Below are 19,779 nucleotides of genomic sequence, written 5' to 3' on the forward strand. Positions count from 1 at the left end.
CAAGAAAGGCTTTTGGGTCGTATACATTAAAGTAAACTGTTTTCCTATGCAAAGTTTCCCTGGTTGCAGGAAAAAGAGTCGAAATAGCTCAGTTGGGAGAGCGTTAGACTGAAGATCTAAAGGTCCCTGGTTCGATCCCGGGTTTCGGCAACAAGAAAGGCTTTTGGTTCGTATACATTAAAGCAAACTGTTTTCCCAAGCAAAGTTTCCCTGTTTGCATGGAAAAGAGCCGAAATAGATCAGTTGGGAGAGCGTTAGACTGAAGATCTAAAGGTCCCTGGTTCGATCCCGGGTTTCGGCAACAAGAAAGGCTTTTGGTTCGTATACATTAAAGCAAACTGTTTTCCCAAGTAATGTTTCCCTGGTTGCAGGAAAAAGAGCCGAAATAGCTCAGTTGGGAGAGCGTTAGACTGAAAATCTAAAGGCCCCTGGTTCGATCCCGGGTTTCGGCAACAAGAAAGGCTTTTGGGTCGTATACATTAAAGTAAACTGTTTTCCTATGCAAAGTTTCCCTGGTTGCGTGAAAAAGAGCCGAAATAGGTCAGTTGGGAGAGCGTTAGACTCAAGATCTAAAGGTCCCTGGTTCGATCCCGGATTACGGCAACAAGAAAGGCTTTTGGGTCGTATACATTAACGTAAACTGTTTTTCTATGCAAAGTTTTCTGGTTGCGTGAAAAAGAGCCGAAATAGCTCAGTTGGGAGAGCGTTAGACTGAAGATCTAAAGGTCCCTGGTTCGATCCCGGGTTTCGGCAACAAGAAAGGCTTTTGGGTCGTATACATTAAAGTAAACTGTTTTCCTATGCAAAGTTTCCCTGTATGCGTGAAAATGAGCCGAAATAGCTCAGTTGGGAGAGCGTTAGACTGAAGATCTAAAGGTCCCTGGTTCGATCCCGGGTTTCGGCAATATGAAATCTTTTTGGGTCGTGAATCTTAAAGTAAATTACTTCCAAAGGAAAGTTTCCCTGGTTGCATGAACAAGAGCCGAAATAGCTCAGTTGGGAGAGCGTTAGACTGAAGATCTAAAGGTCCCTGGTTCGATCCCGGGTTTCGGCAACAAGAAAGGCTTTTGGTTCGTATACATTAAAGCAAACTGTTTTCCCAAGCGAAGTTTCCCTGTTTGCATGGAAAAGAGCCGAAATAGATCAGTTGGGAGAGCGTTAGACTGAAGATCTAAGATCCCTGGTTCGATCCCGGGTTTCGGCAACAAGAAAGGCTTTTGGGTCGTATACATTAAAGTAATCTGTTTTCCTAAGCAAATTTTCCCTGGTTGCGTGAAAAACAGCCGAAATAGCTCACTTGGGAGAGCGTTAGACTGAAGATCAAAAGGTCCCTGGTTCGATCCCATGTTTCTGCAACACGTGTGATTTTTGCGTCGTGTATCTTAAAGTAAATTATTTGCTTCAGTAAAGTTTTCCTGTTTGCATGAAAGAGAGCCGAAAAAGCTCAGTTGGGAGAGCGTTAGACTGAATATCTAAAGGTCCCTGGTTCGATTGCGGGTTTCGGCAAAATGAAATCTTTTTGGATCGTGTATCTTAAAGTAAATTATTTCCAAAGGAAAGTTTCCCTGGTTGCATGAAAAAGAGCCGAAATAGCTCAGTCAGGAGAGCGTTAGACTGAAGATCTAAAGGTCCCTGGTTCGATGCCGGGTTGCAGCAACATGAAATCTTTTTGGATCGTGTATTTTAAAGTAAATTATTTCCAAAGGAAAGTTTCCCTGGTTGCATGAAATAGAGCCGAAATAGCGCAGTTGGGAGAGCGTTAGACTGAAGATCTGAAGGTCCCTGCTTCGATTCCGGGTTTCGGCAACAAGAAAGGCTGTTGGGTCGTATACATTAAAGTAAACTGTTTTCCTATGCAAATTTTCCCTGGTTGCAGGAAAAAGAGCCGAAATAGCTCAGTTGGGAGAGCGTTAGACTGAAGATCTAAAGGTCCCTGGTTCGATCCCGGGTTTCGGCAATATGAAATGTTTTTGTATAGTGCATCTTAAAGTAAATTATTTCCAAAGGAAAGTTTCCCTGGTTGCATGAAAAAGAGCCGAAATAGCTCAGTTGGGAGAGCGTTAGACTGAAGATCTAAAGGTCCCTGGTTCGATCCCGGGTTTCAGCAACAAGAAAGGCTGTTGGGTCGTATACATTAAAGTAAACTGTTTTCCTATGCAAATTTTCCCTGGTTGCAGGAAAAAGAGCCGAAATAGCTCAGTTGGGAGAGCGTTAGACTGAAGATCTAAAGGCCCCTGGTTCGATCCCGGGTTTCGGCAACAAGAAAGGCTTTTGGGTCGTATACATTAACGTAAACTGTTTTCCTATGCAAAGTTTTCTGGTTGCGTGAAAAAGAGCCGAAATATCTCAGTTGGGAGAGCGTTAGACTGAAGATCTAAAGGTCCCTGGTTCGATCCCGGGTTTCGGCAACAAGAAAGGCTTTTGGGTCGTATACATTAAAGTAAACTGTTTTCCTATGCAAAATTTGCCTGGTTGCAGGAAAAAGAGCCGAAATAGCTCAGTTGGGAGAGCGTTAGACTGAAAATCTAAAGGTCCCTGGTTCGATCCCGGGTTTCGGCAACAAGAAAGGCTTTTGGGTCGTATACATTAAAGTAAACTGTTTTCCTATGCAAAGTTTCCCTGGTTGCGTGAAAAAGAGCCGAAATAGCTCAGTTGGGAGAGCGTTAGACTGAAGATCTAAAGGTCCCTGGTTCGATCCCGGGTTTCGGCAATATGAAATCTTTTTGGATCGTGTATCTTAAAGTAAATTATTTGCTTCAGAAAAGTTTCCCTGTTTGCACGAAAGAGAGCCGAAATAGCTCATTTGGGAGAGCGTGGAACTGAAGATCTAAAGGTCCCTGGTTCGATTCCGGGTTTCGGCAACAAGAAAGGCTGTTGGGTCGTATACATTAAAGTAAACTGTTTTCCTATGCAAATTTTCCCTGGTTGCAGGAAAAAGAGCCGAAATAGCTCAGTTGGGAGAGCGTTAGACTGAAGATCTAAAGGTCCCTGGTTCGATCCCGGGTTTCGGCAATATGAAATCTTTTTGGATCGTGTATTTTAAAGTAAATTATTTCCAAAGAAAAGTTTCCCTGGTTGCATGAAAAAGAGCCGAAATAGCGCAGTTGGGAGTGCGTTAGACTGAAGATCTGAAGGTCCCTGCTTCGATTCCGGGTTTCGGCAACAAGAAAGGCTGTTGGATCGTATACATTAAAGTAAACTGTTTTCCTATGCAAATTTTCCCTGGTTGCAGGAAAAAGAGCCGAAATAGCTCAGTTGGGAGAGCGTTAGACTGAAGATCTAAAGGTCCCTGGTTCGATCCCGGGTTTCGGCAATATGAAATCTTTTTGGATCGTGTATCTTAAAGTAAATTATTTGCTTCAGAAAAGTTTCCCTGTTTGCACGAAAGAGAGCCGAAATAGCTCATTTGGGAGAGCGTTGAACTGAAGATCTAAAGGTCCCTGGTTCGATGCCGGGTTTCGGCAACATGAAATCTTTTTGGATCGTGTATTTTAAAGTAAATTATTTGCTTCAGAAAAGTTTCCCTGTTTGCACGAAAAAGAGCCGAAATCGCTCAGTTGGGAGAGCGTTAGACTGAAGATCTAAAGGTCCCTGGTTCGATTCCGGGTTTCGGCAACAAGAAAGGCTGTTGGGTCGTATACATTAAAGTAAACTGTTTTCCTATGCAAATTTTCCCTGGTTGCAGGAAAAAGAGCCGAAATAGCTCAGTTGGGAGAGCGTTAGACTGAAGATCTAAAGGTCCCTGGTTCGATCCCGGGTTTCGGCAATATGAAATCTTTTTGGATCGTGTATTTTAAAGTAAATTATTTCCAAAGAAAAGTTTCCCTGGTTGCATGAAAAAGAGCCGAAATAGCGCAGTTGGGAGTGCGTTAGACTGAAGATCTGAAGGTCCCTGCTTCGATTCCGGGTTTCGGCAACAAGAAAGGCTGTTGGATCGTATACATTAAAGTAAACTGTTTTCCTATGCAAATTTTCCCTGGTTGCAGGAAAAAGAGCCGAAATAGCTCAGTTGGGAGAGCGTTAGACTGAAGATCTAAAGGTCCCTGGTTCGATCCCGGGTTTCGGCAATATGAAATCTTTTTGGATCGTGTATCTTAAAGTAAATTATTTGCTTCAGAAAAGTTTCCCTGTTTGCACGAAAGAGAGCCGAAATAGCTCATTTGGGAGAGCGTTGAACTGAAGATCTAAAGGTCCCTGGTTCGATGCCGGGTTTCGGCAACATGAAATCTTTTTGGATCGTGTATTTTAAAGTAAATTATTTGCTTCAGAAAAGTTTCCCTGTTTGCACGAAAAAGAGCCGAAATCGCTCAGTTGGGAGAGCGTTAGACTGAAGATCTAAAGGTCCCTGGTTCGATCCCGGGTTTCGGCAACAAGAAAGGCTTTTGGTTCGTATACATTAAAGCAAACTGTTTTCCCAAGCAATGTTTCCCTGGTTGCAGGAAAAAGAGCCGAAATAGCTCAGTTGGGAGAGCGTTAGACTGAAAATCTAAAGGTCCCTGGTTCGATCCCGGGTTTCGGCAACAAGAAAGGCTTTTGGGTCGTATACATTAAAGTAAACTGTTTTCCTATGCAAAGTTTCCCTGGTTGCGTGAAAAAGAGCCGAAATAGCTCAGTTGGGAGAGCGTTAGACTGAAGACTTAAAGGTCCCTTGTTCTTCCCGGGTTTCGGCAATATGAGATCTTTTTGGATCGTGTCTCTTAAAGTAAATTATTTGCTTCAGAAACGTTTCCCTGTTTGCATGAAAAAGAGCCGAAATAGCTCAGTTGGGAGAGCGTTAGACTGAAGATCTAAAGGTCCCTGGTTCGATCCCGGGTTTCGGCAACAAGAAAGGCTTTTGGTTCGTATACATTAAAGCAAACTGTTTTCCCAAGCAAAATTTCCCTGGTTGCAGGAAAAAGAGCCGAAATAGCTCAGTTGGGAGAGCGTTAGACTGAAAATCTAAAGGTCCCTGGTTTGATCCCGGGTTTCGGCAACAAGAAGGGCTTTTGGGTCGTATACATTAAAGTAAACTGTTTTCCTATGCAAAGTTTCCCTGGTTGCGTGAAAAAGAGCCGAAATAGGTCAGTTGGGAGAGCGTTAGACTCAAGATCTAAAGGTCCCTGGTTCGATCCCGGATTACGGCAACAAGAAAGGCTTTTGGGTCGTATACATTAACGTAAGCTGTTTTCCTATGCAAAGTTTTCTGGTTGCGTGAAAAAGAGCCGAAATAGCTCAGTTGGGAGAGCGTTAGACTGAACATCTAAACGTCCCTGGTTCGATCCCGGGTTTCGGCAACAAGAAAGGCTTTTGGGTCGTATACATTAAAGCAAACTGTTTTCCCTAGCAAAGTTTCCCTGGTTGCGAGAAAAGAGCCGAAATAGCTCAGTTGGGAGAGCGTTAGACTGAAGATCTAAAGGTCCCTGGTTCGATCCCGCGTTTCGGCAACAAGAAAGGCTTTTGGGTCGTATACATTAAAGTAAACTGTTTTCCTATGCAAAGTTTCCCTGGTTGCAGGAAAAAGAGCCGAAATAGCTCAGTTGGGAAAGCGTTAGACTGAAGATCTAAAGGTCCCTGGTTCGATCCCGGGTTTCGGCAACAAGAAAGGCTTTTGGTTCGTATACATTAAAGCAAACTGTTTTCCTATGCAAAAGTTCCCTGGTTGCAGGAAAAAGAGCCGAAATAGCTCAGTTGGGAGAGCGTTAGACTGAAGATCTAAAGGTCCCTGGTTCGATGCCGGGTTGCGGCAACATGAAATCTTTTTGGATCGTGTATTTTAAAGTAAATTATTTCCAAAGGAAAGTTTCCCTGGTTGCATGAAAAAGAGCCGAAATAGCTCAGTTGGGAGAGCGTTAGACTGAAGATCTAAAGGTCCCTGGTTCGATCCCGGGTTTCGGCAACAAGAAAGGCTTTTGGTTCGTATACATTAAAGCAAACTGTTTTCCCAAGCAATGTTTCCCTGGTTGCAGGAAAAAGAGCCGAAATAGCTCAGTTGGGAGAGCGTTAGACTGAAAATCTAAAGGTCCCTGGTTCGATCCCGGGTTTCGGCAACAAGAAAGGCTTTTGGGTCGTATACATTAAAGTAAACTGTTTTCCTATGCAAAGTTTCCCTGGTTGCGTGAAAAAGAGCCGAAATAGCTCAGTTGGGAGAGCGTTAGACTGAAGACTTAAAGGTCCCTTGTTCTTCCCGGGTTTCGGCAATATGAGATCTTTTTGGATCGTGTATCTTAAAGTAAATTATTTGCTTCAGAAACGTTTCCCTGTTTGCATCAAAAAGAGCCGAAATAGCTCAGTTGGGAGAGCGTTAGACTGAAGATCTAAAGGTCCCTGGTTCGATCCCGGGTTTCGGCAATATGAAATCTTTTTGGATCGTGTATCTTAAAGTAAATTATTTGCTTCAGAAAAGTTTCCCTGTTTGCACGAAAGAGAGCCGAAATAGCTCATTTGGGAGAGCGTTGAACTGAAGATCTAAAGGTCCCTGGTTCGATGCCGGGTTTCGGCAACATGAAATCTTTTTGGATCGTGTATTTAAAGTAAATTATTTCCAAAGGAAAGTTTCCCTGGTTGCATGAAAAAGAGCCGAAATAGCTCAGTTGGGAGAGCGTTAGACTGAAGATCTAAAGGTCCCTGGTTCGATCCCGGGTTTCGGCAACAAGAAAGGCTTTTGGTTCGTATACATTAAAGCAAACTGATTTCCCAAGCAAAGTTTCCCTGGTTGCAGGAAAAAGAGCCGAAATAGCTCAGTTGGGAGAGCGTTAGACTGAAAATCTAAAGGTCCCTGGTTTGATCCCGGGTTTCGGCAACAAGAAGGGCTTTTGGGTCGTATACATTAAAGTAAACTATTTTCCTATGCAAAGTTTCCCTGGTTGCGTGAAAAAGAGCCGAAATAGGTCAGTTGGGAGAGCGTTAGACTGAACATCTAAACGTCCCTGGTTCGATCCCGGGTTTCGGCAACAAGAAAGGCTTTTGGGTCGTATACATTAAAGCAAACTGTTTTCCCTAGCAAAGTTTCCCTGGTTGCGAGAAAAGAGCCGAAATAGCTCAGTTGGGAGAGCGTTAGACTGAAGATCTAAAGGTCCCTGGTTCGATCCCGCGTTTCGGCAACAAGAAAGGCTTTTGGGTCGTATACATTAAAGTAAACTGTTTTCCTATGCAAAGTTTCCCTGGTTGCAGGAAAAAGAGCCGAAATAGCTCAGTTGGGAAAGCGTTAGACTGAAGATCTAAAGGTCCCTGGTTCGATCCCGGGTTTCGGCAACAAGAAAGGCTTTTGGTTCGTATACATTAAAGCAAACTGTTTTCCTATGCAAAAGTTCCCTGGTTGCAGGAAAAAGAGCCGAAATAGCTCAGTTGGGAGAGCGTTAGACTGAAGATCTAAAGGTCCCTGGTTCGATGCCGGGTTGCGGCAACATGAAATCTTTTTGGATCGTGTATTTTAAAGTAAATTATTTCCAAAGGAAAGTTTCCCTGGTTGCATGAAAAAGAGCCGAAATAGCTCAGTTGGGAGAGCGTTAGACTGAAGATCTAAAGGTCCCTGGTTCGATCCCGGGTTTCGGCAACAAGAAAGGCTTTTGGTTCGTATACATTAAAGCAAACTGTTTTCCCAAGCAATGTTTCCCTGGTTGCAGGAAAAAGAGCCGAAATAGCTCAGTTGGGAGAGCGTTAGACTGAAAATCTAAAGGTCCCTGGTTCGATCCCGGGTTTCGGCAACAAGAAAGGCTTTTGGGTCGTATACATTAAAGTAAACTGTTTTCCTATGCAAAGTTTCCCTGGTTGCGTGAAAAAGAGCCGAAATAGCTCAGTTGGGAGAGCGTTAGACTGAAGACTTAAAGGTCCCTTGTTCTTCCCGGGTTTCGGCAATATGAGATCTTTTTGGATCGTGTATCTTAAAGTAAATTATTTGCTTCAGAAACGTTTCCCTGTTTGCATCAAAAAGAGCCGAAATAGCTCAGTTGGGAGAGCGTTAGACTGAAGATCTAAAGGTCCCTGGTTCGATCCCGGGTTTCGGCAATATGAAATCTTTTTGGATCGTGTATCTTAAAGTAAATTATTTGCTTCAGAAAAGTTTCCCTGTTTGCACGAAAGAGAGCCGAAATAGCTCATTTGGGAGAGCGTTGAACTGAAGATCTAAAGGTCCCTGGTTCGATGCCGGGTTTCGGCAACATGAAATCTTTTTGGATCGTGTATTTTAAAGTAAATTATTTCCAAAGGAAAGTTTCCCTGGTTGCATGAAAAAGAGCCGAAATAGCTCAGTTGGGAGAGCGTTAGACTGAAGATCTAAAGGTCCCTGGTTCGATCCCGGGTTTCGGCAACAAGAAAGGCTTTTGGGTCGTATACATTAAAGTAAACTGTTTTCCTATGCAAAGTTTCCCTGGTTGCGTGAAAAAGAGCCGAAATAGCTCAGTTGGGAGAGCGTTAGACTGAAGACTTAAAGGTCCCTTGTTCTTCCCGGGTTTCGGCAATATGAGATCTTTTTGGATCGTGTATCTTAAAGTAAATTATTTGCTTCAGAAACGTTTCCCTGTTTGCATCAAAAAGAGCCGAAATAGCTCAGTTGGGAGAGCGTTAGACTGAAGATCTAAAGGTCCCTGGTTCGATCCCGGGTTTCGGCAATATGAAATCTTTTTGGATCGTGTATCTTAAAGTAAATTATTTGCTTCAGAAAAGTTTCCCTGTTTGCACGAAAGAGAGCCGAAATAGCTCATTTGGGAGAGCGTTGAACTGAAGATCTAAAGGTCCCTGGTTCGATGCCGGGTTTCGGCAACATGAAATCTTTTTGGATCGTGTATTTTAAAGTAAATTATTTCCAAAGGAAAGTTTCCCTGGTTGCATGAAAAAGAGCCGAAATAGCTCAGTTGGGAGAGCGTTAGACTGAAGATCTAAAGGTCCCTGGTTCGATCCCGGGTTTCGGCAACAAGAAAGGCTTTTGGTTCGTATACATTAAAGCAAACTGTTTTCCCAAGCAAAGTTTCCCTGGTTGCAGGAAAAAGAGCCGAAATAGCTCAGTTGGGAGAGCGTTAGACTGAAAATCTAAAGGTCCCTGGTTCGATCCCGGGTTTCGGCAACAAGAAAGGCTTTTGGTTCGTATACATTAAAGCAAACTGTTTTCCCAAGCAAAGTTTCCCTGGTTGCGTGAAAAAGAGCCGAAATAGGTCAGTTGGGAGAGCGTTAGACTCAAGATCTAAAGGTCCCTGGTTCGATCCCGGATTACGGCAACAAGAAAGGCTTTTGGGTCGTATACATTAACGTAAGCTGTTTTCCTATGCAAAGTTTCCTGGTTGCGTGAAAAAGAGCCGAAACAGCTCAGTTGGGAGAGCGTTAGACTGAACATCTAAACGTCCCTGGTTCGATCCCGGGTTTCGGCAACAAGAAAGGCTTTTGGGTCGTATACATTAAAGCAAACTGTTTTCCCTAGCAAAGTTTCCCTGGTTGCGAGAAAAGAGCCGAAATAGCTCAGTTGGGAGAGCGTTAGACTGAAGATCTAAAGGTCCCTGGTTCGATCCCGCGTTTCGGCAACAAGAAAGGCTTTTGGGTCGTATACATTAAAGTAAACTGTTTTCCTATGCAAAGTTTCCCTGGTTGCAGGAAAAAGAGCCGAAATAGCTCAGTTGGGAAAGCGTTAGACTGAAGATCTAAAGGTCCCTGGTTCGATCCCGGGTTTCGGCAACAAGAAAGGCTTTTGGTTCGTATACATTAAAGCAAACTGTTTTCCCAAGCAAAGTTTCCCTGGTTGCAGGAAAAAGAGCCGAAATAGCTCAGTTGGGAGAGCGTTAGACTGAAAATCTAAAGGTCCCTGGTTCGATCCCGGGTTTCGGCAACAAGAAAGGCTTTTGGTTCGTATACATTAAAGCAAACTGTTTTCCCAAGCAATGTTTCCCTGGTTGCAGGAAAAAGAGCCGAAATAGCTCAGTTGGGAGAGCGTTAGACTGAAAATCTAAAGGTCCCTGGTTCGATCCCGGGTTTCGGCAACAAGAAAGGCTTTTGGGTCGTATACATTAAAGTAAACTGTTTTCCTATGCAAAGTTTCCCTGGTTGCGTGAAAAAGAGCCGAAATAGCTCAGTTGGGAGAGCGTTAGACTGAAGACTTAAAGGTCCCTTGTTCTTCCCGGGTTTCGGCAATATGAGATCTTTTTGGATCGTGTATCTTAAAGTAAATTATTTGCTTCAGAAACGTTTCCCTGTTTGCATCAAAAAGAGCCGAAATAGCTCAGTTGGGAGAGCGTTAGACTGAAGATCTAAAGGTCCCTGGTTCGATCCCGGGTTTCGGCAATATGAAATCTTTTTGGATCGTGTATCTTAAAGTAAATTATTTGCTTCAGAAAAGTTTCCCTGTTTGCACGAAAGAGAGCCGAAATAGCTCATTTGGGAGAGCGTTGAACTGAAGATCTAAAGGTCCCTGGTTCGATGCCGGGTTTCGGCAACATGAAATCTTTTTGGATCGTGTATTTTAAAGTAAATTATTTCCAAAGGAAAGTTTCCCTGGTTGCATGAAAAAGAGCCGAAATAGCTCAGTTGGGAGAGCGTTAGACTGAAGATCTAAAGGTCCCTGGTTCGATCCCGGGTTTCGGCAACAAGAAAGGCTTTTGGGTCGTATACATTAAAGTAAACTGTTTTCCTATGCAAAGTTTCCCTGGTTGCGTGAAAAAGAGCCGAAATAGCTCAGTTGGGAGAGCGTTAGACTGAAGACTTAAAGGTCCCTTGTTCTTCCCGGGTTTCGGCAATATGAGATCTTTTTGGATCGTGTATCTTAAAGTAAATTATTTGCTTCAGAAACGTTTCCCTGTTTGCATCAAAAAGAGCCGAAATAGCTCAGTTGGGAGAGCGTTAGACTGAAGATCTAAAGGTCCCTGGTTCGATCCCGGGTTTCGGCAATATGAAATCTTTTTGGATCGTGTATCTTAAAGTAAATTATTTGCTTCAGAAAAGTTTCCCTGTTTGCACGAAAGAGAGCCGAAATAGCTCATTTGGGAGAGCGTTGAACTGAAGATCTAAAGGTCCCTGGTTCGATGCCGGGTTTCGGCAACATGAAATCTTTTTGGATCGTGTATTTTAAAGTAAATTATTTCCAAAGGAAAGTTTCCCTGGTTGCATGAAAAAGAGCCGAAATAGCTCAGTTGGGAGAGCGTTAGACTGAAGATCTAAAGGTCCCTGGTTCGATCCCGGGTTTCGGCAACAAGAAAGGCTTTTGGTTCGTATACATTAAAGCAAACTGTTTTCCCAAGCAAAGTTTCCCTGGTTGCAGGAAAAAGAGCCGAAATAGCTCAGTTGGGAGAGCGTTAGACTGAAAATCTAAAGGTCCCTGGTTCGATCCCGGGTTTCGGCAACAAGAAAGGCTTTTGGTTCGTATACATTAAAGCAAACTGTTTTCCCAAGCAAAGTTTCCCTGGTTGCGTGAAAAAGAGCCGAAATAGGTCAGTTGGGAGAGCGTTAGACTCAAGATCTAAAGGTCCCTGGTTCGATCCCGGATTACGGCAACAAGAAAGGCTTTTGGGTCGTATACATTAACGTAAGCTGTTTTCCTATGCAAAGTTTCCTGGTTGCGTGAAAAAGAGCCGAAACAGCTCAGTTGGGAGAGCGTTAGACTGAACATCTAAACGTCCCTGGTTCGATCCCGGGTTTCGGCAACAAGAAAGGCTTTTGGGTCGTATACATTAAAGCAAACTGTTTTCCCTAGCAAAGTTTCCCTGGTTGCGAGAAAAGAGCCGAAATAGCTCAGTTGGGAGAGCGTTAGACTGAAGATCTAAAGGTCCCTGGTTCGATCCCGCGTTTCGGCAACAAGAAAGGCTTTTGGGTCGTATACATTAAAGTAAACTGTTTTCCTATGCAAAGTTTCCCTGGTTGCAGGAAAAAGAGCCGAAATAGCTCAGTTGGGAAAGCGTTAGACTGAAGATCTAAAGGTCCCTGGTTCGATCCCGGGTTTCGGCAACAAGAAAGGCTTTTGGTTCGTATACATTAAAGCAAACTGTTTTCCTATGCAAAATTTCCCTGGTTGCAGGAAAAAGAGCCGAAATAGCTCAGTTGGGAGAGCGTTAGACTGAAGATCTAAAGGTCCCTGGTTCGATGCCGGGTTGCGGCAACATGAAATCTTTTTGGATCGTGTATTTTAAAGTAAATTATTTCCAAAGGAAAGTTTCCCTGGTTGCATGAAAAAGAGCCGAAATAGCTCAGTTGGGAGAGCGTTAGACTGAAGATCTAAAGGTCCCTAGTTCGATCCCGGGTTTCGGCAACAAGAAAGGCTTTTGGTTCGTATACATTAAAGCAAACTGTTTTCCCAAGCAATGTTTCCCTGGTTGCAGGAAAAAGAGCCGAAATAGCTCAGTTGGGAGAGCGTTAGACTGAAAATCTAAAGGTCCCTGGTTCGATCCCGGGTTTCGGCAACAAGAAAGGCTTTTGGGTCGTATACATTAAAGTAAACTGTTTTCCTATGCAAAGTTTCCCTGGTTGCGTGAAAAAGAGCCGAAATAGCTCAGTTGGGAGAGCGTTAGACTGAAGACTTAAAGGTCCCTTGTTCTTCCCGGGTTTCGGCAATATGAGATCTTTTTGGATCGTGTATCTTAAAGTAAATTATTTGCTTCAGAAACGTTTCCCTGTTTGCATGACAAAGAGCCGAAATAGCTCAGTTGGGAGAGCGTTAGACTGAAGATCTAAAGGTCCCTGGTTCGATCCCGGGTTTCGGCAACAAGAAAGGCTTTTGGTTCGTATACATTAAAGCAAACTGTTTTCCCAAGCAAAGTTTCCCTGGTTGCATGAAAAAGAGCCGAAATAACTCAGTTGGGAGAGCGTTAGACTGAAGATCTAAAGGTCCCTGGTTCGATCCCGGGTTTCGGCAACATGAAATCTTTTTGGATCGTGTATTTTAAAGTAAATTATTTCCAAAGGAAAGTTTCCCTGGTTGCATGAAAAAGAGCCGAAATAGCTCAGTTGGGAGAGCGTTAGACTGAAGATCTAAAGGTCCCTGGTTCGATCCCGGGTTTCGGCAACAAGAAAGGCTTTTGGTTCGTATACATTAAAGCAAACTGTTTTCCCAAGCAATGTTTCCCTGGTTGCAGGAAAAAGAGCCGAAATAGCTCAGTTGGGAGAGCGTTAGACTGAAAATCTAAAGGTCCCTGGTTCGATCCCGGGTTTCGGCAACAAGAAAGGCTTTTGGGTCGTATACATTAAAGTAAACTGTTTTCCTATGCAAAGTTTCCCTGGTTGCGTGAAAAAGAGCCGAAATAGCTCAGTTGGGAGAGCGTTAGACTGAAGACTTAAAGGTCCCTTGTTCTTCCCGGGTTTCGGCAATATGAGATCTTTTTGGATCGTGTATCTTAAAGTAAATTATTTGCTTCAGAAACGTTTCCCTGTTTGCATCAAAAAGAGCCGAAATAGCTCAGTTGGGAGAGCGTTAGACTGAAGATCTAAAGGTCCCTGGTTCGATCCCGGGTTTCGGCAATATGAAATCTTTTTGGATCGTGTATCTTAAAGTAAATTATTTGCTTCAGAAAAGTTTCCCTGTTTGCACGAAAGAGAGCCGAAATAGCTCATTTGGGAGAGCGTTGAACTGAAGATCTAAAGGTCCCTGGTTCGATGCCGGGTTTCGGCAACATGAAATCTTTTTGGATCGTGTATTTTAAAGTAAATTATTTCCAAAGGAAAGTTTCCCTGGTTGCATGAAAAAGAGCCGAAATAGCTCAGTTGGGAGAGCGTTAGACTGAAGATCTAAAGGTCCCTGGTTCGATCCCGGGTTTCGGCAACAAGAAAGGCTTTTGGGTCGTATACATTAAAGTAAACTGTTTTCCTATGCAAAGTTTCCCTGGTTGCGTGAAAAAGAGCCGAAATAGCTCAGTTGGGAGAGCGTTAGACTGAAGACTTAAAGGTCCCTTGTTCTTCCCGGGTTTCGGCAATATGAGATCTTTTTGGATCGTGTATCTTAAAGTAAATTATTTGCTTCAGAAACGTTTCCCTGTTTGCATCAAAAAGAGCCGAAATAGCTCAGTTGGGAGAGCGTTAGACTGAAGATCTAAAGGTCCCTGGTTCGATCCCGGGTTTCGGCAATATGAAATCTTTTTGGATCGTGTATCTTAAAGTAAATTATTTGCTTCAGAAAAGTTTCCCTGTTTGCACGAAAGAGAGCCGAAATAGCTCATTTGGGAGAGCGTTGAACTGAAGATCTAAAGGTCCCTGGTTCGATGCCGGGTTTCGGCAACATGAAATCTTTTTGGATCGTGTATTTTAAAGTAAATTATTTCCAAAGGAAAGTTTCCCTGGTTGCATGAAAAAGAGCCGAAATAGCTCAGTTGGGAGAGCGTTAGACTGAAGATCTAAAGGTCCCTGGTTCGATCCCGGGTTTCGGCAACAAGAAAGGCTTTTGGTTCGTATACATTAAAGCAAACTGTTTTCCCAAGCAAAGTTTCCCTGGTTGCAGGAAAAAGAGCCGAAATAGCTCAGTTGGGAGAGCGTTAGACTGAAAATCTAAAGGTCCCTGGTTCGATCCCGGGTTTCGGCAACAAGAAAGGCTTTTGGTTCGTATACATTAAAGCAAACTGTTTTCCCAAGCAAAGTTTCCCTGGTTGCGTGAAAAAGAGCCGAAATAGGTCAGTTGGGAGAGCGTTAGACTCAAGATCTAAAGGTCCCTGGTTCGATCCCGGATTACGGCAACAAGAAAGGCTTTTGGGTCGTATACATTAACGTAAGCTGTTTTCCTATGCAAAGTTTCCTGGTTGCGTGAAAAAGAGCCGAAACAGCTCAGTTGGGAGAGCGTTAGACTGAACATCTAAACGTCCCTGGTTCGATCCCGGGTTTCGGCAACAAGAAAGGCTTTTGGGTCGTATACATTAAAGCAAACTGTTTTCCCTAGCAAAGTTTCCCTGGTTGCGAGAAAAGAGCCGAAATAGCTCAGTTGGGAGAGCGTTAGACTGAAGATCTAAAGGTCCCTGGTTCGATCCCGCGTTTCGGCAACAAGAAAGGCTTTTGGGTCGTATACATTAAAGTAAACTGTTTTCCTATGCAAAGTTTCCCTGGTTGCAGGAAAAAGAGCCGAAATAGCTCAGTTGGGAAAGCGTTAGACTGAAGATCTAAAGGTCCCTGGTTCGATCCCGGGTTTCGGCAACAAGAAAGGCTTTTGGTTCGTATACATTAAAGCAAACTGTTTTCCCAAGCAAAGTTTCCCTGGTTGCAGGAAAAAGAGCCGAAATAGCTCAGTTGGGAGAGCGTTAGACTGAAAATCTAAAGGTCCCTGGTTCGATCCCGGGTTTCGGCAACAAGAAAGGCTTTTGGTTCGTATACATTAAAGCAAACTGTTTTCCCAAGCAATGTTTCCCTGGTTGCAGGAAAAAGAGCCGAAATAGCTCAGTTGGGAGAGCGTTAGACTGAAAATCTAAAGGTCCCTGGTTCGATCCCGGGTTTCGGCAACAAGAAAGGCTTTTGGGTCGTATACATTAAAGTAAACTGTTTTCCTATGCAAAGTTTCCCTGGTTGCGTGAAAAAGAGCCGAAATAGCTCAGTTGGGAGAGCGTTAGACTGAAGACTTAAAGGTCCCTTGTTCTTCCCGGGTTTCGGCAATATGAGATCTTTTTGGATCGTGTATCTTAAAGTAAATTATTTGCTTCAGAAACGTTTCCCTGTTTGCATCAAAAAGAGCCGAAATAGCTCAGTTGGGAGAGCGTTAGACTGAAGATCTAAAGGTCCCTGGTTCGATCCCGGGTTTCGGCAATATGAAATCTTTTTGGATCGTGTATCTTAAAGTAAATTATTTGCTTCAGAAAAGTTTCCCTGTTTGCACGAAAGAGAGCCGAAATAGCTCATTTGGGAGAGCGTTGAACTGAAGATCTAAAGGTCCCTGGTTCGATGCCGGGTTTCGGCAACATGAAATCTTTTTGGATCGTGTATTTTAAAGTAAATTATTTCCAAAGGAAAGTTTCCCTGGTTGCATGAAAAAGAGCCGAAATAGCTCAGTTGGGAGAGCGTTAGACTGAAGATCTAAAGGTCCCTGGTTCGATCCCGGGTTTCGGCAACAAGAAAGGCTTTTGGGTCGTATACATTAAAGTAAACTGTTTTCCTATGCAAAGTTTCCCTGGTTGCGTGAAAAAGAGCCGAAATAGCTCAGTTGGGAGAGCGTTAGACTGAAGACTTAAAGGTCCCTTGTTCTTCCCGGGTTTCGGCAATATGAGATCTTTTTGGATCGTGTATCTTAAAGTAAATTATTTGCTTCAGAAACGTTTCCCTGTTTGCATCAAAAAGAGCCGAAATAGCTCAGTTGGGAGAGCGTTAGACTGAAGATCTAAAGGTCCCTGGTTCGATCCCGGGTTTCGGCAATATGAAATCTTTTTGGATCGTGTATCTTAAAGTAAATTATTTGCTTCAGAAAAGTTTCCCTGTTTGCACGAAAGAGAGCCGAAATAGCTCATTTGGGAGAGCGTTGAACTGAAGATCTAAAGGTCCCTGGTTCGATGCCGGGTTTCGGCAACATGAAATCTTTTTGGATCGTGTATTTTAAAGTAAATTATTTCCAAAGGAAAGTTTCCCTGGTTGCATGAAAAAGAGCCGAAATAGCTCAGTTGGGAGAGCGTTAGACTGAAGATCTAAAGGTCCCTGGTTCGATCCCGGGTTTCGGCAACAAGAAAGGCTTTTGGTTCGTATACATTAAAGCAAACTGTTTTCCCAAGCAAAGTTTCCCTGGTTGCAGGAAAAAGAGCCGAAATAGCTCAGTTGGGAGAGCGTTAGACTGAAAATCTAAAGGTCCCTGGTTCGATCCCGGGTTTCGGCAACAAGAAAGGCTTTTGGTTCGTATACATTAAAGCAAACTGTTTTCCCAAGCAAAGTTTCCCTGGTTGCGTGAAAAAGAGCCGAAATAGGTCAGTTGGGAGAGCGTTAGACTCAAGATCTAAAGGTCCCTGGTTCGATCCCGGATTACGGCAACAAGAAAGGCTTTTGGGTCGTATACATTAACGTAAGCTGTTTTCCTATGCAAAGTTTCCTGGTTGCGTGAAAAAGAGCCGAAACAGCTCAGTTGGGAGAGCGTTAGACTGAACATCTAAACGTCCCTGGTTCGATCCCGGGTTTCGGCAACAAGAAAGGCTTTTGGGTCGTATACATTAAAGCAAACTGTTTTCCCTAGCAAAGTTTCCCTGGTTGCGAGAAAAGAGCCGAAATAGCTCAGTTGGGAGAGCGTTAGACTGAAGATCTAAAGGTCCCTGGTTCGATCCCGCGTTTCGGCAACAAGAAAGGCTTTTGGGTCGTATACATTAAAGTAAACTGTTTTCCTATGCAAAGTTTCCCTGGTTGCAGGAAAAAGAGCCGAAATAGCTCAGTTGGGAAAGCGTTAGACTGAAGATCTAAAGGTCCCTGGTTCGATCCCGGGTTTCGGCAACAAGAAAGGCTTTTGGTTCGTATACATTAAAGCAAACTGTTTTCCTATGCAAAATTTCCCTGGTTGCAGGAAAAAGAGCCGAAATAGCTCAGTTGGGAGAGCGTTAGACTGAAGATCTAAAGGTCCCTGGTTCGATGCCGGGTTGCGGCAACATGAAATCTTTTTGGATCGTGTATTTTAAAGTAAATTATTTCCAAAGGAAAGTTTCCCTGGTTGCATGAAAAAGAGCCGAAATAGCTCAGTTGGGAGAGCGTTAGACTGAAGATCTAAAGGTCCCTAGTTCGATCCCGGGTTTCGGCAACAAGAAAGGCTTTTGGTTCGTATACATTAAAGCAAACTGTTTTCCCAAGCAATGTTTCCCTGGTTGCAGGAAAAAGAGCCGAAATAGCTCAGTTGGGAGAGCGTTAGACTGAAAATCTAAAGGTCCCTGGTTCGATCCCGGGTTTCGGCAACAAGAAAGGCTTTTGGGTCGTATACATTAAAGTAAACTGTTTTCCTATGCAAAGTTTCCCTGGTTGCGTGAAAAAGAGCCGAAATAGCTCAGTTGGGAGAGCGTTAGACTGAAGACTTAAAGGTCCCTTGTTCTTCCCGGGTTTCGGCAATATGAGATCTTTTTGGATCGTGTATCTTAAAGTAAATTATTTGCTTCAGAAACGTTTCCCTGTTTGCATGACAAAGAGCCGAAATAGCTCAGTTGGGAGAGCGTTAGACTGAAGATCTAAAGGTCCCTGGTTCGATCCCGGGTTTCGGCAACAAGAAAGGCTTTTGGTTCGTATACATTAAAGCAAACTGTTTTCCCAAGCAAAGTTTCCCTGGTTGCATGAAAAAGAGCCGAAATAACTCAGTTGGGAGAGCGTTAGACTGAAGATCTAAAGGTCCCTGGTTCGATCCCGGGTTTCGGCAACAAGAAAGGCTTTTGGTTCGTATACATTAAAGCAAACTGTTTTCCCAAGCAAAGTTTCCCTGGTTGCAGGAAAAAGAGCCGAAATAGCTCAGTTGGGAGAGCGTTAGACTGAAAATCTAAAGGTCCCTGGTTCGATCCCGGGTTTCGGCAACAAGAAAGGCTTTTGGTTCGTATACATTAAAGCAAACTGTTTTCCCAAGCAAAGTTTCCCTGGTTGCGTGAAAAAGAGCCGAAATAGGTCAGTTGGGAGAGCGTTAGACTCAAGATCTAAAGGTCCCTGGTTCGATCCCGGATTACGGCAACAAGAAAGGCTTTTGGGTCGTATACATTAACGTAAGCTGTTTTCCTATGCAAAGTTTCCTGGTTGCGTGAAAAAGAGCCGAAACAGCTCAGTTGGGAGAGCGTTAGACTGAACATCTAAACGTCCCTGGTTCGATCCCGGGTTTCGGCAACAAGAAAGGCTTTTGGGTCGTATACATTAAAGCAAACTGTTTTCCCTAGCAAAGTTTCCCTGGTTGCGAGAAAAGAGCCGAAATAGCTCAGTTGGGAGAGCGTTAGACTGAAGATCTAAAGGTCCCTGGTTCGATCCCGCGTTTCGGCAACAAGAAAGGCTTTTGGGTCGTATACATTAAAGTAAACTGTTTTCCTATGCAAAGTTTCCCTGGTTGCAGGAAAAAGAGCCGAAATAGCTCAGTTGGGAAAGCGTTAGACTGAAGATCTAAAGGTCCCTGGTTCGATCCCGGGTTTCGGCAACAAGAAAGGCTTTTGGTTCGTATACATTAAAGCAAACTGTTTTCCTATGCAAAATTTCCCTGGTTGCAGGAAAAAGAGCCGAAATAGCTCAGTTGGGAGAGCGTTAGACTGAAGATCTAAAGGTCCCTGGTTCGATGCCGGGTTGCGGCAACATGAAATCTTTTTGGATCGTGTATTTTAAAGTAAATTATTTCCAAAGGAAAGTTTCCCTGGTTGCATGAAAAAGAGCCGAAATAGCTCAGTTGGGAGAGCGTTAGACTGAAGATCTAAAGGTCCCTAGTTCGATCCCGGGTTTCGGCAACAAGAAAGGCTTTTGGTTCGTATACATTAAAGCAAACTGTTTTCCCAAGCAATGTTTCCCTGGTTGCAGGAAAAAGAGCCGAAATAGCTCAGTTGGGAGAGCGTTAGACTGAAAATCTAAAGGTCCCTGGTTCGATCCCGGGTTTCGGCAACAAGAAAGGCTTTTGGGTCGTATACATTAAAGTAAACTGTTTTCCTATGCAAAGTTTCCCTGGTTGCGTGAAAAAGAGCCGAAATAGCTCAGTTGGGAGAGCGTTAGACTGAAGACTTAAAGGTCCCTTGTTCTTCCCGGGTTTCGGCAATATGAGATCTTTTTGGATCGTGTATCTTAAAGTAAATTATTTGCTTCAGAAACGTTTCCCTGTTTGCATGAAAAAGAGCCGAAATAGCTCAGTTGGGAGAGCGTTAGACTGAAGATCTAAAGGTCCCTGGTTCGATCCCGGGTTTCGGCAACAAGAAAGGCTTTTGGGTCGTATACATTAAAGTAAACTGTTTTCCTATG

General features: G+C 43.6%; 66 non-coding genes across 66 annotated transcripts; all 66 read left to right on the forward strand.

Moving 5' to 3' along the window:
* The first annotated feature begins 77 nt into the window (after window positions 1-77).
* TRNAF-GAA (transfer RNA phenylalanine (anticodon GAA)) lies at window positions 78-150 on the forward strand. The gene has a single exon. It is a non-coding gene; the product is annotated as a tRNA-Phe (tRNA).
* Window positions 151-379: 229 nt separating this feature from the next.
* TRNAF-GAA (transfer RNA phenylalanine (anticodon GAA)) lies at window positions 380-452 on the forward strand. Its single transcript has one exon. It is a non-coding gene; the product is annotated as a tRNA-Phe (tRNA).
* Window positions 453-680: 228 nt separating this feature from the next.
* On the forward strand, window positions 681-753 carry TRNAF-GAA (transfer RNA phenylalanine (anticodon GAA)). Its single transcript has one exon. It is a non-coding gene; the product is annotated as a tRNA-Phe (tRNA).
* A 78-nt stretch (window positions 754-831) lies between these two features.
* TRNAF-GAA (transfer RNA phenylalanine (anticodon GAA)) lies at window positions 832-904 on the forward strand. The gene has a single exon. It is a non-coding gene; the product is annotated as a tRNA-Phe (tRNA).
* A 77-nt stretch (window positions 905-981) lies between these two features.
* Window positions 982-1,054, forward strand: TRNAF-GAA (transfer RNA phenylalanine (anticodon GAA)). Its single transcript has one exon. It is a non-coding gene; the product is annotated as a tRNA-Phe (tRNA).
* An 830-nt stretch (window positions 1,055-1,884) lies between these two features.
* TRNAF-GAA (transfer RNA phenylalanine (anticodon GAA)) lies at window positions 1,885-1,957 on the forward strand. Its single transcript has one exon. It is a non-coding gene; the product is annotated as a tRNA-Phe (tRNA).
* Window positions 1,958-2,034: 77 nt separating this feature from the next.
* On the forward strand, window positions 2,035-2,107 carry TRNAF-GAA (transfer RNA phenylalanine (anticodon GAA)). Its single transcript has one exon. It is a non-coding gene; the product is annotated as a tRNA-Phe (tRNA).
* A 78-nt stretch (window positions 2,108-2,185) lies between these two features.
* Window positions 2,186-2,258, forward strand: TRNAF-GAA (transfer RNA phenylalanine (anticodon GAA)). Its single transcript has one exon. It is a non-coding gene; the product is annotated as a tRNA-Phe (tRNA).
* A 228-nt stretch (window positions 2,259-2,486) lies between these two features.
* Window positions 2,487-2,559, forward strand: TRNAF-GAA (transfer RNA phenylalanine (anticodon GAA)). Its single transcript has one exon. It is a non-coding gene; the product is annotated as a tRNA-Phe (tRNA).
* A 78-nt stretch (window positions 2,560-2,637) lies between these two features.
* Window positions 2,638-2,710, forward strand: TRNAF-GAA (transfer RNA phenylalanine (anticodon GAA)). The gene has a single exon. It is a non-coding gene; the product is annotated as a tRNA-Phe (tRNA).
* A 229-nt stretch (window positions 2,711-2,939) lies between these two features.
* On the forward strand, window positions 2,940-3,012 carry TRNAF-GAA (transfer RNA phenylalanine (anticodon GAA)). Its single transcript has one exon. It is a non-coding gene; the product is annotated as a tRNA-Phe (tRNA).
* Window positions 3,013-3,240: 228 nt separating this feature from the next.
* On the forward strand, window positions 3,241-3,313 carry TRNAF-GAA (transfer RNA phenylalanine (anticodon GAA)). Its single transcript has one exon. It is a non-coding gene; the product is annotated as a tRNA-Phe (tRNA).
* Window positions 3,314-3,542: 229 nt separating this feature from the next.
* Window positions 3,543-3,615, forward strand: TRNAF-GAA (transfer RNA phenylalanine (anticodon GAA)). The gene has a single exon. It is a non-coding gene; the product is annotated as a tRNA-Phe (tRNA).
* Window positions 3,616-3,693: 78 nt separating this feature from the next.
* Window positions 3,694-3,766, forward strand: TRNAF-GAA (transfer RNA phenylalanine (anticodon GAA)). Its single transcript has one exon. It is a non-coding gene; the product is annotated as a tRNA-Phe (tRNA).
* Window positions 3,767-3,994: 228 nt separating this feature from the next.
* TRNAF-GAA (transfer RNA phenylalanine (anticodon GAA)) lies at window positions 3,995-4,067 on the forward strand. Its single transcript has one exon. It is a non-coding gene; the product is annotated as a tRNA-Phe (tRNA).
* A 229-nt stretch (window positions 4,068-4,296) lies between these two features.
* Window positions 4,297-4,369, forward strand: TRNAF-GAA (transfer RNA phenylalanine (anticodon GAA)). Its single transcript has one exon. It is a non-coding gene; the product is annotated as a tRNA-Phe (tRNA).
* Window positions 4,370-4,447: 78 nt separating this feature from the next.
* TRNAF-GAA (transfer RNA phenylalanine (anticodon GAA)) lies at window positions 4,448-4,520 on the forward strand. The gene has a single exon. It is a non-coding gene; the product is annotated as a tRNA-Phe (tRNA).
* A 228-nt stretch (window positions 4,521-4,748) lies between these two features.
* TRNAF-GAA (transfer RNA phenylalanine (anticodon GAA)) lies at window positions 4,749-4,821 on the forward strand. The gene has a single exon. It is a non-coding gene; the product is annotated as a tRNA-Phe (tRNA).
* A 78-nt stretch (window positions 4,822-4,899) lies between these two features.
* On the forward strand, window positions 4,900-4,972 carry TRNAF-GAA (transfer RNA phenylalanine (anticodon GAA)). The gene has a single exon. It is a non-coding gene; the product is annotated as a tRNA-Phe (tRNA).
* A 529-nt stretch (window positions 4,973-5,501) lies between these two features.
* On the forward strand, window positions 5,502-5,574 carry TRNAF-GAA (transfer RNA phenylalanine (anticodon GAA)). Its single transcript has one exon. It is a non-coding gene; the product is annotated as a tRNA-Phe (tRNA).
* Window positions 5,575-5,802: 228 nt separating this feature from the next.
* TRNAF-GAA (transfer RNA phenylalanine (anticodon GAA)) lies at window positions 5,803-5,875 on the forward strand. Its single transcript has one exon. It is a non-coding gene; the product is annotated as a tRNA-Phe (tRNA).
* Window positions 5,876-5,953: 78 nt separating this feature from the next.
* Window positions 5,954-6,026, forward strand: TRNAF-GAA (transfer RNA phenylalanine (anticodon GAA)). Its single transcript has one exon. It is a non-coding gene; the product is annotated as a tRNA-Phe (tRNA).
* Window positions 6,027-6,254: 228 nt separating this feature from the next.
* Window positions 6,255-6,327, forward strand: TRNAF-GAA (transfer RNA phenylalanine (anticodon GAA)). Its single transcript has one exon. It is a non-coding gene; the product is annotated as a tRNA-Phe (tRNA).
* A 227-nt stretch (window positions 6,328-6,554) lies between these two features.
* Window positions 6,555-6,627, forward strand: TRNAF-GAA (transfer RNA phenylalanine (anticodon GAA)). The gene has a single exon. It is a non-coding gene; the product is annotated as a tRNA-Phe (tRNA).
* Window positions 6,628-6,705: 78 nt separating this feature from the next.
* On the forward strand, window positions 6,706-6,778 carry TRNAF-GAA (transfer RNA phenylalanine (anticodon GAA)). Its single transcript has one exon. It is a non-coding gene; the product is annotated as a tRNA-Phe (tRNA).
* A 379-nt stretch (window positions 6,779-7,157) lies between these two features.
* On the forward strand, window positions 7,158-7,230 carry TRNAF-GAA (transfer RNA phenylalanine (anticodon GAA)). The gene has a single exon. It is a non-coding gene; the product is annotated as a tRNA-Phe (tRNA).
* Window positions 7,231-7,458: 228 nt separating this feature from the next.
* On the forward strand, window positions 7,459-7,531 carry TRNAF-GAA (transfer RNA phenylalanine (anticodon GAA)). Its single transcript has one exon. It is a non-coding gene; the product is annotated as a tRNA-Phe (tRNA).
* A 78-nt stretch (window positions 7,532-7,609) lies between these two features.
* TRNAF-GAA (transfer RNA phenylalanine (anticodon GAA)) lies at window positions 7,610-7,682 on the forward strand. The gene has a single exon. It is a non-coding gene; the product is annotated as a tRNA-Phe (tRNA).
* A 228-nt stretch (window positions 7,683-7,910) lies between these two features.
* On the forward strand, window positions 7,911-7,983 carry TRNAF-GAA (transfer RNA phenylalanine (anticodon GAA)). Its single transcript has one exon. It is a non-coding gene; the product is annotated as a tRNA-Phe (tRNA).
* A 228-nt stretch (window positions 7,984-8,211) lies between these two features.
* TRNAF-GAA (transfer RNA phenylalanine (anticodon GAA)) lies at window positions 8,212-8,284 on the forward strand. Its single transcript has one exon. It is a non-coding gene; the product is annotated as a tRNA-Phe (tRNA).
* A 228-nt stretch (window positions 8,285-8,512) lies between these two features.
* On the forward strand, window positions 8,513-8,585 carry TRNAF-GAA (transfer RNA phenylalanine (anticodon GAA)). Its single transcript has one exon. It is a non-coding gene; the product is annotated as a tRNA-Phe (tRNA).
* A 228-nt stretch (window positions 8,586-8,813) lies between these two features.
* Window positions 8,814-8,886, forward strand: TRNAF-GAA (transfer RNA phenylalanine (anticodon GAA)). Its single transcript has one exon. It is a non-coding gene; the product is annotated as a tRNA-Phe (tRNA).
* A 78-nt stretch (window positions 8,887-8,964) lies between these two features.
* On the forward strand, window positions 8,965-9,037 carry TRNAF-GAA (transfer RNA phenylalanine (anticodon GAA)). The gene has a single exon. It is a non-coding gene; the product is annotated as a tRNA-Phe (tRNA).
* Window positions 9,038-9,566: 529 nt separating this feature from the next.
* Window positions 9,567-9,639, forward strand: TRNAF-GAA (transfer RNA phenylalanine (anticodon GAA)). Its single transcript has one exon. It is a non-coding gene; the product is annotated as a tRNA-Phe (tRNA).
* A 78-nt stretch (window positions 9,640-9,717) lies between these two features.
* On the forward strand, window positions 9,718-9,790 carry TRNAF-GAA (transfer RNA phenylalanine (anticodon GAA)). The gene has a single exon. It is a non-coding gene; the product is annotated as a tRNA-Phe (tRNA).
* Window positions 9,791-9,868: 78 nt separating this feature from the next.
* Window positions 9,869-9,941, forward strand: TRNAF-GAA (transfer RNA phenylalanine (anticodon GAA)). Its single transcript has one exon. It is a non-coding gene; the product is annotated as a tRNA-Phe (tRNA).
* A 228-nt stretch (window positions 9,942-10,169) lies between these two features.
* Window positions 10,170-10,242, forward strand: TRNAF-GAA (transfer RNA phenylalanine (anticodon GAA)). Its single transcript has one exon. It is a non-coding gene; the product is annotated as a tRNA-Phe (tRNA).
* A 228-nt stretch (window positions 10,243-10,470) lies between these two features.
* On the forward strand, window positions 10,471-10,543 carry TRNAF-GAA (transfer RNA phenylalanine (anticodon GAA)). The gene has a single exon. It is a non-coding gene; the product is annotated as a tRNA-Phe (tRNA).
* Window positions 10,544-10,771: 228 nt separating this feature from the next.
* TRNAF-GAA (transfer RNA phenylalanine (anticodon GAA)) lies at window positions 10,772-10,844 on the forward strand. Its single transcript has one exon. It is a non-coding gene; the product is annotated as a tRNA-Phe (tRNA).
* Window positions 10,845-11,072: 228 nt separating this feature from the next.
* Window positions 11,073-11,145, forward strand: TRNAF-GAA (transfer RNA phenylalanine (anticodon GAA)). The gene has a single exon. It is a non-coding gene; the product is annotated as a tRNA-Phe (tRNA).
* A 78-nt stretch (window positions 11,146-11,223) lies between these two features.
* Window positions 11,224-11,296, forward strand: TRNAF-GAA (transfer RNA phenylalanine (anticodon GAA)). Its single transcript has one exon. It is a non-coding gene; the product is annotated as a tRNA-Phe (tRNA).
* A 529-nt stretch (window positions 11,297-11,825) lies between these two features.
* TRNAF-GAA (transfer RNA phenylalanine (anticodon GAA)) lies at window positions 11,826-11,898 on the forward strand. The gene has a single exon. It is a non-coding gene; the product is annotated as a tRNA-Phe (tRNA).
* A 379-nt stretch (window positions 11,899-12,277) lies between these two features.
* On the forward strand, window positions 12,278-12,350 carry TRNAF-GAA (transfer RNA phenylalanine (anticodon GAA)). The gene has a single exon. It is a non-coding gene; the product is annotated as a tRNA-Phe (tRNA).
* Window positions 12,351-12,578: 228 nt separating this feature from the next.
* TRNAF-GAA (transfer RNA phenylalanine (anticodon GAA)) lies at window positions 12,579-12,651 on the forward strand. The gene has a single exon. It is a non-coding gene; the product is annotated as a tRNA-Phe (tRNA).
* A 228-nt stretch (window positions 12,652-12,879) lies between these two features.
* TRNAF-GAA (transfer RNA phenylalanine (anticodon GAA)) lies at window positions 12,880-12,952 on the forward strand. The gene has a single exon. It is a non-coding gene; the product is annotated as a tRNA-Phe (tRNA).
* A 78-nt stretch (window positions 12,953-13,030) lies between these two features.
* TRNAF-GAA (transfer RNA phenylalanine (anticodon GAA)) lies at window positions 13,031-13,103 on the forward strand. The gene has a single exon. It is a non-coding gene; the product is annotated as a tRNA-Phe (tRNA).
* Window positions 13,104-13,331: 228 nt separating this feature from the next.
* TRNAF-GAA (transfer RNA phenylalanine (anticodon GAA)) lies at window positions 13,332-13,404 on the forward strand. The gene has a single exon. It is a non-coding gene; the product is annotated as a tRNA-Phe (tRNA).
* Window positions 13,405-13,632: 228 nt separating this feature from the next.
* Window positions 13,633-13,705, forward strand: TRNAF-GAA (transfer RNA phenylalanine (anticodon GAA)). The gene has a single exon. It is a non-coding gene; the product is annotated as a tRNA-Phe (tRNA).
* A 228-nt stretch (window positions 13,706-13,933) lies between these two features.
* Window positions 13,934-14,006, forward strand: TRNAF-GAA (transfer RNA phenylalanine (anticodon GAA)). The gene has a single exon. It is a non-coding gene; the product is annotated as a tRNA-Phe (tRNA).
* Window positions 14,007-14,234: 228 nt separating this feature from the next.
* On the forward strand, window positions 14,235-14,307 carry TRNAF-GAA (transfer RNA phenylalanine (anticodon GAA)). Its single transcript has one exon. It is a non-coding gene; the product is annotated as a tRNA-Phe (tRNA).
* A 78-nt stretch (window positions 14,308-14,385) lies between these two features.
* TRNAF-GAA (transfer RNA phenylalanine (anticodon GAA)) lies at window positions 14,386-14,458 on the forward strand. Its single transcript has one exon. It is a non-coding gene; the product is annotated as a tRNA-Phe (tRNA).
* A 529-nt stretch (window positions 14,459-14,987) lies between these two features.
* TRNAF-GAA (transfer RNA phenylalanine (anticodon GAA)) lies at window positions 14,988-15,060 on the forward strand. The gene has a single exon. It is a non-coding gene; the product is annotated as a tRNA-Phe (tRNA).
* A 78-nt stretch (window positions 15,061-15,138) lies between these two features.
* Window positions 15,139-15,211, forward strand: TRNAF-GAA (transfer RNA phenylalanine (anticodon GAA)). Its single transcript has one exon. It is a non-coding gene; the product is annotated as a tRNA-Phe (tRNA).
* A 78-nt stretch (window positions 15,212-15,289) lies between these two features.
* On the forward strand, window positions 15,290-15,362 carry TRNAF-GAA (transfer RNA phenylalanine (anticodon GAA)). Its single transcript has one exon. It is a non-coding gene; the product is annotated as a tRNA-Phe (tRNA).
* Window positions 15,363-15,590: 228 nt separating this feature from the next.
* TRNAF-GAA (transfer RNA phenylalanine (anticodon GAA)) lies at window positions 15,591-15,663 on the forward strand. The gene has a single exon. It is a non-coding gene; the product is annotated as a tRNA-Phe (tRNA).
* A 228-nt stretch (window positions 15,664-15,891) lies between these two features.
* Window positions 15,892-15,964, forward strand: TRNAF-GAA (transfer RNA phenylalanine (anticodon GAA)). Its single transcript has one exon. It is a non-coding gene; the product is annotated as a tRNA-Phe (tRNA).
* Window positions 15,965-16,192: 228 nt separating this feature from the next.
* Window positions 16,193-16,265, forward strand: TRNAF-GAA (transfer RNA phenylalanine (anticodon GAA)). Its single transcript has one exon. It is a non-coding gene; the product is annotated as a tRNA-Phe (tRNA).
* Window positions 16,266-16,493: 228 nt separating this feature from the next.
* TRNAF-GAA (transfer RNA phenylalanine (anticodon GAA)) lies at window positions 16,494-16,566 on the forward strand. Its single transcript has one exon. It is a non-coding gene; the product is annotated as a tRNA-Phe (tRNA).
* A 78-nt stretch (window positions 16,567-16,644) lies between these two features.
* Window positions 16,645-16,717, forward strand: TRNAF-GAA (transfer RNA phenylalanine (anticodon GAA)). Its single transcript has one exon. It is a non-coding gene; the product is annotated as a tRNA-Phe (tRNA).
* Window positions 16,718-17,246: 529 nt separating this feature from the next.
* TRNAF-GAA (transfer RNA phenylalanine (anticodon GAA)) lies at window positions 17,247-17,319 on the forward strand. Its single transcript has one exon. It is a non-coding gene; the product is annotated as a tRNA-Phe (tRNA).
* A 379-nt stretch (window positions 17,320-17,698) lies between these two features.
* TRNAF-GAA (transfer RNA phenylalanine (anticodon GAA)) lies at window positions 17,699-17,771 on the forward strand. The gene has a single exon. It is a non-coding gene; the product is annotated as a tRNA-Phe (tRNA).
* Window positions 17,772-17,999: 228 nt separating this feature from the next.
* Window positions 18,000-18,072, forward strand: TRNAF-GAA (transfer RNA phenylalanine (anticodon GAA)). Its single transcript has one exon. It is a non-coding gene; the product is annotated as a tRNA-Phe (tRNA).
* A 229-nt stretch (window positions 18,073-18,301) lies between these two features.
* TRNAF-GAA (transfer RNA phenylalanine (anticodon GAA)) lies at window positions 18,302-18,374 on the forward strand. The gene has a single exon. It is a non-coding gene; the product is annotated as a tRNA-Phe (tRNA).
* A 529-nt stretch (window positions 18,375-18,903) lies between these two features.
* TRNAF-GAA (transfer RNA phenylalanine (anticodon GAA)) lies at window positions 18,904-18,976 on the forward strand. The gene has a single exon. It is a non-coding gene; the product is annotated as a tRNA-Phe (tRNA).
* A 379-nt stretch (window positions 18,977-19,355) lies between these two features.
* On the forward strand, window positions 19,356-19,428 carry TRNAF-GAA (transfer RNA phenylalanine (anticodon GAA)). Its single transcript has one exon. It is a non-coding gene; the product is annotated as a tRNA-Phe (tRNA).
* Window positions 19,429-19,656: 228 nt separating this feature from the next.
* Window positions 19,657-19,729, forward strand: TRNAF-GAA (transfer RNA phenylalanine (anticodon GAA)). Its single transcript has one exon. It is a non-coding gene; the product is annotated as a tRNA-Phe (tRNA).
* The last annotated feature ends 50 nt before the right edge of the window (window positions 19,730-19,779 follow it).

The sequence above is a fragment of the Phalangium opilio genome, unplaced genomic scaffold (genome assembly GCF_054372755.1).
Source record: "Phalangium opilio isolate 3A_F unplaced genomic scaffold, DU_Popi_V2 ptg000500l_1, whole genome shotgun sequence".
In the NCBI taxonomy this organism is placed as follows: domain Eukaryota; kingdom Metazoa; phylum Arthropoda; class Arachnida; order Opiliones; family Phalangiidae; genus Phalangium; species Phalangium opilio.